Source organism: Oncorhynchus mykiss, chromosome 29, assembly GCF_057628025.1.
Source record: "Oncorhynchus mykiss isolate SJ-2025 chromosome 29, ASM5762802v1, whole genome shotgun sequence".
NCBI classification, from domain to species: Eukaryota; Metazoa; Chordata; class Actinopteri; order Salmoniformes; family Salmonidae; genus Oncorhynchus; species Oncorhynchus mykiss.
The window spans coordinates 15,699,134-15,711,860 of NC_143050.1; the positions used below are offsets into that span (position 1 = coordinate 15,699,134).

General features: G+C 42.5%; 1 long non-coding RNA gene across 1 annotated transcript; it reads right to left on the reverse strand.

Moving 5' to 3' along the window:
* Window positions 1–10,278: 10,278 nt before the first annotated feature.
* LOC149970366 (uncharacterized) lies at window positions 10,279–12,301 on the reverse strand. Its single transcript, XR_016493228.1, has 2 exons — window positions 11,906–12,301; window positions 10,279–11,010 (listed from the first exon to the last, which is right to left on the reverse strand). It is a non-coding gene; the product is annotated as an uncharacterized LOC149970366 (long non-coding RNA).
* Window positions 12,302–12,727: the final 426 nt, after the last annotated feature.

Genomic DNA, 12,727 nt, shown 5'->3' on the forward strand with positions numbered 1-12,727 from the left:
AGACTTATTTCTGGAGAGAGTAATTTTTAAAATTAGTAGTTCGAACTGTATGGGTATGGACCTGGAAAGTATGACATTACTTTGCAGGCTCTCTCTGCGGTAGACTGCAACTCTTCCCCCTTTGACAGTTCTATCTTGACGGAAAATGTTATAGTTGGGTATGGAAATCTCAGAATTTTTGGTGGCCTTCCCGAGCCAGGATTCAGACACGGCAAGGACATCAGGGTTAGCAGAGTGTGCTAAAGCAGTGAGTAAAACAAACTTAGGGAGGAGGCTTCTGATGTTGACATGCATGAAACCAAGGCTTTTTCAATCACAGAAGTCAACAAATGAGGGTGTCTGGGGACATGCAGGGCCTGGGTTTACCTCCACATCACCCGCGGATATGAGGGTGCGGCTAAAGGCTATCAAAACTGGTCGCCTGGAGCGTTGGGGACAATGAATAAAACTGATGACTAACACGTGAAACATAAGCATGCAATGGATGACAGCGGAAAGAGTTCTAACATCATTATATCCTAACCAAAAATAATAAAAGGTCAAGGGAAGCTATTTTCATATAGAGGGAGGGGACTCTATATGTTGTGCAAAGACAGATTCCTATAAAGGCAGGACTCTGTAATATGAGAGGATGTTCTCTTTCCATGGAGGGGCTCGGCCCTGTTATGTTTGTGATGGGGTCTTTCCATGGAAAGGCTCAGTTTTGCTAATTTGTATTAAAGTGTATATTAAATTCACAAGTTCTTTTAAGAGTGTTATATTTCTGAGACGATTCTCCACGACAAAGGGTACCCTTTTGACCTGTTATTGAAACAGTTTTGTTGGTCTTTTGTAGGCTTCAAATGATGAGAAATGTCTGGCCGTCTGGGTTCGAGGGGGCCGGGATGGCCTTCTGGGGGGCCGAGATGGCCGGTGGGCTTTGGGAGGCCAAGATGGCCGTCTGAATTTGGGGGTCCGGGCGTATGAGCTGTAGGGGGCGGCGGCGGAGGCCACTGTACAGGGAGTGTTCAGGGGGTATAACACACTGGTCATTGTAGATGGAACTCTCTGGGGGTTTGGTCCAATGACCAGTGGAAGTACAGGGGGAACACTCTGGAGGGGTGGCACGTTGGGTTCATGACTAGGTGTCTGGTATCCATCCCATCTTGACTGAGGATGGTTGTAGCTGGCTGGCTGCTCAGGGTAGGCATAGGGAGCCTGGTAATGCTGAGCTGGTTGTTGGACTTAGGACTTGTAATGCTGAGTTGGTTGCTAAGCTGGAGCCACTGGGCTTGGTGCTAAATAAGGTTGGGCTGGGAGCTGAGCTGGGGTCAGGTAAGGTTGGGCTGGTAGCTGAGCTGGGGCCTGGGCTAGGGCCTGGCCTGGCTGGGTCAGAGGCTGATGGGGCTGAACTGGGGCCTGGGCTGGAGCCTGGTATAGCTGGGCCAAGTGCTGCTAGGACTGAGCAGGGGGCTGGAGCCTGGTATAGCTGGGCCATGTGCTGCTAAGACTGAGCAGGGGGCTGGAGCCTGGTATAGCTGGGCCATGTGCTGCTAGGACTGAGCAGGGGGCTGGAGCCTGGTATGGCTGGAAGCTGATAGAGCTGAGCTGGGGTAGGCCTGAGCCGGAGACTGGTAGGGCTGACCTGGAGACTGGTAGGGCTGAGGTGGTAGTGCCCAACGGAGGTCAGGGGCCGACTGGGTTCTAGAATACCATTGAAGTTGTGGGTCTGTCCAGTATACTGTATGTATGCTTGACTTTTTGACCTTTACTACAGCCCCTGGGTCGGACCAGGTGGTAAGGTGGCGAGGTAGCGGATGATGGTGGAGCCTGTAGGCCGCTGTGCTGGGATCCATGGGACTGGGGGATTGTGCTATCTAATCCGTAGGACTGGTTTGATCTACCCCTACTCATGGTGCAAACTGGTCTCTAGAGGGTTATGTGATATATCCGGGGGCGCTGAAGTACCGGAACAGATTGAGAAAAAAAGAGTCAAACAATGTGGCAGCCTGCTGTCTGTGGGGGTAAAACGGAGAGCACTCTGCAAGGTGCTATTAATTCAAAGCATTTTAGACGTCACTGCAGTATAGCTGCAGGCCTTACACAAGTCCAATTTTCTAATAGCCTAATTTTCTAGGCGTCAGTGTGCAGTGACATTTAAACAACACCCGCCATATGCACAAATACTCAGCAGTGGGGCTCACAAGACCCACATTTCATATAATTTTCAAGACACCAATGTAACAGTAGAACAAGTATCACAATATCAGAATATAACTTCAAATAAAATATACAGTGCCTTGCGAAAGTATTCGGCCCCCTAGAACTTTGCGACCTTTTGCCACATTTCAGGCTTCAAACATAAAGATATAAAACTGTATTTTTTTGTGAAGAATCAACAACAAGTGGGACACAATCATGAAGTGGAACGACATTTATTGGATATTTCAAACTTTTTTAACAAATCAAAAACTGAAAAATTGGGCGTGCAAAATTATTCAGCCCCTTTACTTTCAGTGCAGCAAACTCTCTCCAGAAGTTCAGTGAGGATCTCTGAATGATCCAATGTTGACCTAAATGACTAATGATGATAAATACAATCCACCTGTGTGTAATCAAGTCTCCGTATAAATGCACCTGCACTGTGATAGTCTCAGAGGTCCGTTAAAAGCGCAGAGAGCATCATGAAGAACAAGGAACACACCAGGCAGGTCCGAGATACTGTTGTGAAGAAGTTTAAAGCCGGATTTGGATACAAAAAGATTTCCCAAGCTTTAAACATCCCAAGGAGCACTGTGCAAGCGATAATATTGAAATGGAAGGAGTATCAGACCACTGCAAATCTACCAAGACCTGGCCGTCCCTCTAAACTTTCAGCTCATACAAGGAGAAGACTGATCAGAGATGCAGCCAAGAGGCCCATGATCACTCTGGATGAACTGCAGAGATCTACAGCTGAGGTGGGAGACTCTGTCCATAGGACAACAATCAGTCGTATATTGCACAAATCTGGCCTTTATGGAAGAGTGGCAAGAAGAAAGCCATTTCTTAAAGATATCCAAAAAAAGTGTCGTTTAAAGTTTGCCACAAGCCACCTGGGAGACACACCAAACATGTGGAAGAAGGTGCTCTGGTCAGATGAAACCAAAATTGAACTTTTTGGCAACAATGCAAAACGTTATGTTTGGCGTAAAAGCAACACAGCTCACACCATCCCCACTGTCAAACATGGTGGTGGCAGCATCATGGTTTGGGCCTGCTTTTCTTCAGCAGGGACAGGGAAGATGGTTAAAATTGATGGGAAGATGCATGGAGCCAAATACAGGACCATTCTGGAAGAAAACCTGATGGAGTCTGCAAAAGACCTGAGACTGGGATGGAGATTTGTCTTCCAACAAGACAATGATCCAAAACATAAAGCAAAATCTACAATGGAATGGTTCAATAATAAACATATCCAGGTGTTAGAATGGCCAAGTCAAAGTCCAGACCTGAATCCAATCGAGAATCTGTGGAAAGAACTGAAAACTGCTGTTCACAAATGCTCTCCATCCAACCTCACTGATCTCGAGCTGTTTTGCAAGGAGGAATGGGAAAACATTTCAGTCTCTCGATGTGCAAAACTGATAGAGACATACCCCAAGCGACTTACAGCTGTAATCGCAGCAAAAGGTGGCGCTACAAAGTATTAACTTAAGGGGGCTGAATAATTTTGCACGCCCAATTTTTCAGTTTTTGATTTGTTAAAAAAGTTTGAAATATCCAATAAATGTCGTTCCACTTCATGATTGTGTCCCACTTGTTGTTGATTCTTCACAAAAAAATACAGTTTTATATCTTTATGTTTGAAGCCTGAAATGTGGCAAAAGGTCGCAAAGTTCAAGGGGGGCGAATACTTTCGCAAGGCACTGTATCTCTATAGGCTACAGCAGAACACACATATGAGAATATATAGGCCTCCTGCCTATGTGATAATATGAAGCACATGTCATATTCATGTTCTTTGCTGGAAAGGTAAAGGGGAAAAATGTCCTACCTTAGTTTTCAAAACCTCCCACAATGACTCTCCCCATGTCAAGTCCATTTACCTCCTAAGAGTCAACTTGCTCAAGGCCATGTGCGGGCATGTGGCTGTGATGTTTAGCCTCCTTCTAAGGCTGTTCTGAAGACTGGCTGTAGTGTGTATTTACATTTTTGTTTGTAGGTTGTCCTCTTTAGCCTTGTCTACAAGGCTTGCTGCCACCAAATGCGCCTTGGTTCAGGCATGATCAAAACCTTTTTTCTGAGGGCTCTTTGTTGTTTTTGTCTTTTACATCTGATGCATAGAATGTTAATTCACTGTACATTCCACCCACTCTTTTGCTAGTTAAGGGAATTTTGTTATCAATGTTCATACATTTCAATGAATCTAATCGATCTGCAACATAGAGTTTGTAAAGATCTGGTTTAAATGAAACAGAATTTCCAGCTTACAAAAGTCAACTCAATGTTTATTCACGAGAGCTCTCAGTTGATATACAAAGACATTCATTTTACACCATGCTTCTTACTTACGCACACACATGCACACTAACATTAGGAGAGCTATCTTCTTCTCCAGAATTCTCACCACGGTTTATCACTACCCAGCCAACAGTTCCATTCCCCCTAGATTAAGGAAACCTGGAGGGGTACTCCCTGTCCTATCATATCGTAAATTCTAGCCGGGTCGGTTCTAACACAGTTTAATTGTTCTTCGTGTTTTCTTTAGGCACACACATTCTTTCCCCAGTCCAACCTAGTTGGACTTATGTTTAATATTTGTATTATTCCTTATATATGCTACACAACCTATACTCCCCAATGGTTAAGTTTCCGGGTAGAACTATTTAATCATTATCTTTAACCTTATAAATTATTTTATCACTAGTTTAATCCCTCCAGTCATCTCTAGACCAAAGCTCCCAACCTTTTTGCATGTTGTACAGCCCAACTTTGAATTCTGCATGACAAGCCAGGGGTTATACGTTTGCTTGTTCTTGAACTACAACTTGCACCTGCTCCAAACACTTTGTCGGTGAACGCACTGCCTACCTCCCTCCCAGCTCCAGTCTCCCTCACCCGCTGAGTCTGACTAGCTAGGAGGCCTACTAGCTAGTGGAGGTGCTGATGCTGAACTGGTGGGATTAGCATCGCCTTCAGGAACAGTTTGCCTCTCACTCCTCTCCCCTGACGCTGAAAGTTCTCTGGCTCGTTCTGGGTTCGATTCACCATTTTTCTCTGGATTTTTGGACTTGAAAAATGTCAAACTTGATTCTCTTTTCTTATAAACTTTTATTTGGTTTTACCACAATTCAAAATCAGTAGGGAGACGACTAGACTACGTGCCGTGATTACGTCGGGACCTCTTCACTAACTGACCAGCACTACCAAGACCTGTGTCAAGATCAGTCACTTACCCTACTGGCCATCCCCATAACCTCAATGTACAAATAAGAGAGAAGGTCTGGAATCAGTGTAGCAGGATAGGATGATTACATAGAAGGATCACAAGGCTTTTACATGGTCTTTCTGGGGGGCGGGAGAAATAACGAGGAGGCAACTTGATTTAATGCTGATTGCTTTTATTAGAATGTTACAGTGCGAATAGTGAAATAATCAATAAATCATGGTTCAGGATATAGAACAAAAACAGTGGAATCTGAGAGGCAGGATCCGGCTCAAATTAAGCACTGCTTTTGAGCTTTTATTGAAAAAGGCTTGTTGGTCTTTCGTCGGCTTCAAATGATGAGAAATGCTTTAGCAGGAAGATGGAGTACTTCTTTTTCACGTCTTGTGTTAAAACGTTGGCCAGATCTTTGACGTGTTTGGCTTGGGAACTCGTGTGACGTTCAGCACACTACAATGCAGCATTGGGAGAAGGAACTTTAATCAATATTCTGTTATAGACCGCAGCACACATGAATCACTCAGTTGCAATTTTGGGATGTAAATCTTGGGACAAACGCAACATTTTGTTTGATGCATGCCAGCAAAGCCACTACACAACACATCACTAAACTATACATTAATTGCACTATAACGGTGACAACCGTTGCTCACAAACTAAATACAGCTGTCCTGACAGCGCAGCTTTCCTTTCAGCACCATGGAGTGAATCCTTACCACCGTTACACCTGGCTAATAGCGGTAACTCATCTGACAGCTTACAGTTCATTCAGCCTCATTTACTGACTTTTTAAAGCCATAGCTGTTATGGCTGACTTGTTTAAACAAATGTGGTTTCTACTGATTCCTTGTGGATTTGTGTAAGTCGATAAGAACCTCAATATCCTTCAATAAATACGAACGGCAACATGAGTTTTGAATTTTGAACTATACACAAACATTACATTTTTGTTCAGTAAATTCACAATGTTCTTATATCATTAACACTTAGCTCTAAGAAGAAGCAAGTGGAAGCAAACAAGCTGCGATGAGGTAGGCCTATTCGTTCAGCAATTTCAAAATGGACACAGATTCAGAAATACAGATAGATTCAGAGAGAGATGTGCTTAGCCTACCATTTGAGGTATTTTCTTAGGCCTATGTGGTCTAAAAAGGAAGTTAAATACAATTACGAGGATCCACTTTTGTAGACAATATACAGACACACAGACACCGCATTGCATTTGGTCTCATCTGACCACAACACTTTCACCCAGTTGTCCTCTGAATCATTCATATTTTCATTGGCAAACTTCAGATGGGCATGTATCTGAGCTTTCTTGAGCAGGGGGACCTTGCGGGCGCTGCAGGATTTCAGTCCTTCACGGCGTAGTATGTTACCAATTGTTTTCTTGGTGACTATGGTCGCAGCTGCCTTGAGATCATTGACAAGATCCTCCCGTGTAGTTCTGGGCTGATTCCTCACCGTTCTCATGATCATTGCAACTCCACGAGGTGAGATCTTGCATGGAGCCCCAGGCCGAGGGAGATTGACAGTTCTTTTGTGTTTCTTCCATTTGCGAATAATCGCACCAACTGTTGTCACCTTCTCACCAAGCTGCTTGGCGATGGTCTTGTAGCCCATTCCAGCCTACAATCTTGTCCCTGACATCCTTGGAGAGCTCTTTGGTTTTGGCCATGGTGGAGAGTTTGGAATCTGATTGATTGATTGCTTCTGTGGACAGGTGTATTTTATACAGGTAACAAACTGAGATTAGGAGCACTCCCTTTAAGAGTGGGCTCCTAATCTTAGCTCGTTACCTGTATAAAAGACACCTGGGAGCCAGAAATCTTTCTGATTGAGAGGGGGTCAAATACTTATTTCCTTCATTAAAATGCAAATCAATTTATAACATTTTTGACATGCGTTTTTATGGATTTTTTTGTTGTTATTCTGTCTCTCACTGTTCAAATAAATCTACCATTAAAATTATAGACTGATCATTTCTTTGTCAGTGGGCAAACGTACAAAATCAGCAGGGGATCAAATACTTTTCCCCCACACTATATATTTAGCAGCGGTAGGCGTTAATTTGACGTGTGCAGGACCGCTTGCAGCTGTTTTTTTAGCACATGTTGGATCGCCTGCAAGCACATTTGAACCCACTTATTTGACGCGTGTAGGCATTAATTTAGCGAGTGAAGATGTTAATTTAAAGCGTACATGCGTTGATTTAGCGCCTGCACCTGTTTACTTTACACACGTAGCATTAAAAAGATTGCGTTTTGACCACGTGCTATAAGACCCAAACGGCGTTCAGGCACCAGGATAAAGTGACGTATGCGTTAGATGCTCTGTTAGAGGCCCAGTGCTCTGGATCTCTCTCATGATGGACTGGACCGTATCAGAGGTTGATCCCTGACCTCCCAAATCAGCTGTGTGTGTGTGTGTGTGTGTGTGTGTGTGTGTGTGTGTGTGTGTGTGTGTGTGTGTGTGTGTGTGTGTGTGTGTGTGTGTGTGTGTGTGTGTGTGTGTGTGTGTGTGTGTGTGTGTGTGTGTGTGTGTGTGTGTGTGTGTGTGTGTATGTATATATATATATATGGGTTTAGGGAAAATTTAATCAGTTTCACGACTGGATACATTCAACCTAAATTTATCTTCCGTATTTAACCCATCCCCTCTGAATCAGAGAGGTGCAGCGGCGTACCTTAATTGATGTCATCAGCACCCGGGGAGAAATTGTTGTGGGGGTAACCCCCTTGCTCAAGAGCTGAACAGCAAATTATTCCACCAGGCAGACTCAGGGATTCGAACTTGCAACCTTTCGGTTACTAACCGCTAGGATACCTGTCGCCCCTGTCGTCTAGTTTGCAGTAGTCTAATCTTGAGGTGACAAAAGCATGGATTCGCTTTTAAGCGTAATTTTTTGACAAAAAGTTTTTGCAATTGTAAGATTGCAAAAGATGGAGAAAAAAACCTGCTCTTTTGTGTAGTCTCAGTACTATGATAGGGTCTAAAACCAGGCTGGAGCATTTCTAAATAAATGATTTGTCTTCAGGAAGGCAGTGAGTTGCTGAGCAAAAGCTTTTTGTACATTTGTTTTAGTGGAATGGGAGTTTCGATATAGGATAATAAATAGTCAAAGAAAATTCTGTGTCAAGGTTTGACTTTTTCAGGACAGGCTTTATCACTGCCACTTTTAGTGAGTCTGGCACAGATCTGGAGGATAAGGAGACATTTATTATGTTCAACATAGGAGTGCAGAGCACAGGAAGTAGCTCTTTCAGTAATTTAGTTGGAATAGGGTCCAGTAGGCAGCTGGAACATTTAGAGGTCATGACTATTTTCGTGAATGCATCGAGAGATACAGGATTATAAAAACTTGTGTCTCCATTGATCTTAGGTCCTGGCAGTTCTGTGCAGACTCAGGACAACTGAGTTTTGGAGAAATACACAGATTCAAAGAGGAGTCTGTAATTTGATTTCTAATGACCATGATCTTTTCATCAAACACGTTCATGAGTTCATCACTGCTGAAGTGAAGTCCATCCTCTCTTGGGGAATGCTGCATTTTAGTTAGCTTTGCGACAGTATGAAAAATACATTTTGGATAGTTTTTATTCTCCTCAATTAGGTTGAAAAGTAGGATGATCGTGCAGCATTTGATATTGTGCAGTACTGTCTTACCCAGCCAATTGGAAAACTTCCAGTTTGGTGGTGCGTCTTTTCCGTTCCAATTTCCTGGAAGCTAGCTTCAGGGCTTGATGTTGCTTGATGTCGTTTTTAAGTTTTGGAGGACTTTCTTAGCGGATGTACAATCATTGCAAATTGAATTATGGGGAGGTTCAGGCCCCTGAGTGAACGTAATTGTACACTTGCAAACTCGACTAAAAACAAGGGCTGAGGGGCTTACGTTGCAAACGTCCATTGCTTGTCTAATCATTTGGACCGCCTTCCAAAATTTACATTTTTAAATGTTTATTTTTATTAAACCTTTATTTAACTAGGCTGATGAGGATGGGGATTGGTGATGGTTTTAGGGATTCCCCCAAGGGCATAAGGAAAGGGTAAGTGGACGAGGGTTTGTTTTTTTATGAGTTTGACCTGCAGCCAGGTTTTCAATTTACTCTTGAACATTGTACTAGTAGCACAAGGTGCAATTTCGAAATTGGGTAGTGAATCAGTTGTTTCCCTCTTGTCATGTGAGTCATTGTTAACCTTAGTGAGATATTTATAACTGATCAACTAGCCCATATTTAATTAGCTAGCTTTTGTAGCCCATTGATTTTGTTGTAATGTTTGAGTCACTCAGTTAACCATGAACACATCTAATAAATGGCAAAATGTGTAGAATTGCAGGAAATAAGCTTTAAAATGCCAACAAGAGTGGTGTGAAAAGTTTGTGTCATGGACAGTGCTTGTGATGAAATGGGGGCATGAGGGAAAAAGTTTTTGAATCACTAATATATACTTTGTAATCATGAGTAAACATGCAGAGTTTGTATCTATATACTTTTCATCATATATACAGACTAGATTTATGTGGTTAGTTATATAGTTAATGTAACACAAGTATTTATTTTAGTCATATACTAGCAGTAACCATTTAAAAGTGAATGTATTAAGTATTTATTTTAATAGTAACTGAATCTGTTTATGTGGATTTATTAAGATAAATATCTCATATTACTATATTGTATTAATGTTATTTATTAATTGTCCACTCATCTCTCATACACACGTTTCTGTAGGCAAGCCAAGTGTCCTCTAATGTGGTAGCTCAGGTTGACCACTGGAGGCTGATAATTGTGCTGTGAAGGAGACAAGGCTTCTGTGACTTATACCTTTGTGCGTGTGTGTGCGTGTGTGTGCATAAAAATAACAGTCACCAATACAGTTGATAAGAATATATTGTAAATACAGTCCATTGATTAAGAACAATACATCAGATGTTTTCATTAAGTTTAAAAAAAGCCAAGCACATCTGTGGCCCTGAAGCCTTATCTGTAGGCTATAAGAGAACTAAACAGGTGGAATTAATACATCTCCACAGAAGTGGACCTCTGGGCTCTGAGTGGGGGTGTGTCACTTGCTGAAGTCCCATTCAAACTTGGAACCAAACAGAGAAATGGATGTTTTCTTCCCAATAGAGAATCCTGTACCCAGAAATTGTGCCTCGATCCCATCCTTGCCTACTCCAAAGCCTGTATCAGCTGCCAGACGCACTGTGGCTGTCGCCTTCCCGTGGGACACAGAGGCACCTAGGAGCTCAGCTGTGGCCATGGCTTTAACTCCTTCATTAGTTATCCCAGCAGCAACACCGGCGCTGGGCAACCTGCCCTCCACCTTCAACTCGCCACCGAGGTCTAAATGAGTCTTTCCCAATTCGTAGTCAAGGTGCCCACTAACTCCCTTTTCCTTCGATGCCATACCACCAACACCCATGTTGGCCAACTTGGTCACCGACCTCACGCCACCGATGTCCAATTCACCCTTATACACTCCTGCCTCCCCGTGCCACTCTCCTTCCCTGTCTACCTCGTGGTCATACATCGTCTCAATGGATGCCTTTACAGGTATACTTGTTTCCTCGCTCCTTTTCATCTCTTCAATGGCAGTGATGACTAGAAAAAACACAAGACAGATGTGGGCACAGGAGAGAGATAGAGAGAGAGAGAGAGAGAGAGAGAGAGAGAGAGATTGAGAGAGAGAGAGAGAGAGAGATGGATATGTAACAGCAACAAAAGTAATAGAATGACATTATGGATAAAAGAATGGCCAGTCTATGAGATCAACATGGTTGGGGTAGGGGGCAGTATTGGGTAGCTTGGATGAAAAACGTGCCCAGATTAAGCTGCCTGCTACTCAGCCGTAAACGCTAGAATATGCATATAATTAGTAAATTTGGATATAAAACACTCTGACTTTTAAAAAACTGTTTGAATGATGTCTATGAGTATAACAGAACTCATATAGCAGGCAAAATCCTGAGAAAAAATCCAACCAGGAAGGTTTGTAGTTTTTCAACGATAAAGTGCATATTTACATCCAAAAATCTCAGTTTATATTGGTGCTTTACGTTCAGTAATGTTTTGCTTCCAAAACATCCGGTGATTTTGCAGAGAGCCACATCAATTTACAGAAATACTCATAATAAACATTGATAAAAGATAACATACAGTAGGCCAACTCATTCTGTTCTTCTAAAATACATTTTCTTCACATCATAATGTTTATTTAGACCTGACTAAAATAAATAATGCTAAATGTGTTTACGTTAAAGGTAAATTACAGTGAGACCGGCAGCCTTTTGCATGACAATAACCGTCTGACAAAATGTAATGACCGCCACAGCCCTAGATACAACTCAATATTAGGAAGGTGTTCCTTCCTGTATACTCAGTGTACACAGTCATCCTTTTCTTTTTTTTACAACCCCAACCTCACAAATACTTCTCCACATAGTGTAAGTGTGGTGACACTAAAAGTTTGTTCAGAGTAGGTTCGTTTGATAATTACCTTTCTGCTCAGTCTGCAGCTGTTCTCAGGATTGGAATATTGAAGTGGATGTGATGTCCTGCTGTTGCTGCGCAAACATTTATAGTTAAACTTCTCTGTTATTATTAGCCCATGAAGTCGAACCAACCAATTAGTGTTCATGGTTTTATCAGAGGAGGGGACAGGAAATGGATAGGCTGGGTACTAAACGGTTTAGCTAACATACAGTATAAACGTACAGTATAAACGGGAAAAATAAACAAAAAAGAAGTGGGCACCCAACATCCCATCCCACTCCTCCAAACCCACCTAACCAACATGTCTCCATCCTCTAGCCCTATTCTATCAACACGCTTGTAGTCTGCGTCTTAGACAAATATGTTAACTCTTCCAATAACTCTGTAAAACCCAGCAGTTATTTTAAGAAGTAGAAAGTGAAAGTGTGGGAGCAACAGACTCTCTTGGGGCTGTCCCCCCCAATCCCCTGTGGCATTTTGAACTTTGAACTCACTGTTATAATAACTCAGTCAAATCCAGCAGTGATTTCTAAGAAGTGGAAAGTGAAAGTGTGAGAACAGAACAAGACTCTCTCGTGTGTGTGGACATGTTTAACTATACTTCTGGGGACCAAACATACTTTGACACAATAAGGGTTTCTCGTGTGAAAAATAGCTTAAAGTCTGAGTACAATCCTCTCCCCTGTAACCTTTTCCCAGGTCGTTGTTGTAAATGAGAATGTATTCTTAGTCAACTTATCTGGTACCAGATGGGTTAAATCCAAAATAAATAAATGTCTGCAAGAACATAAGGGGAGGTGTTGGAGCGAACCATTAAGGAGAGAGC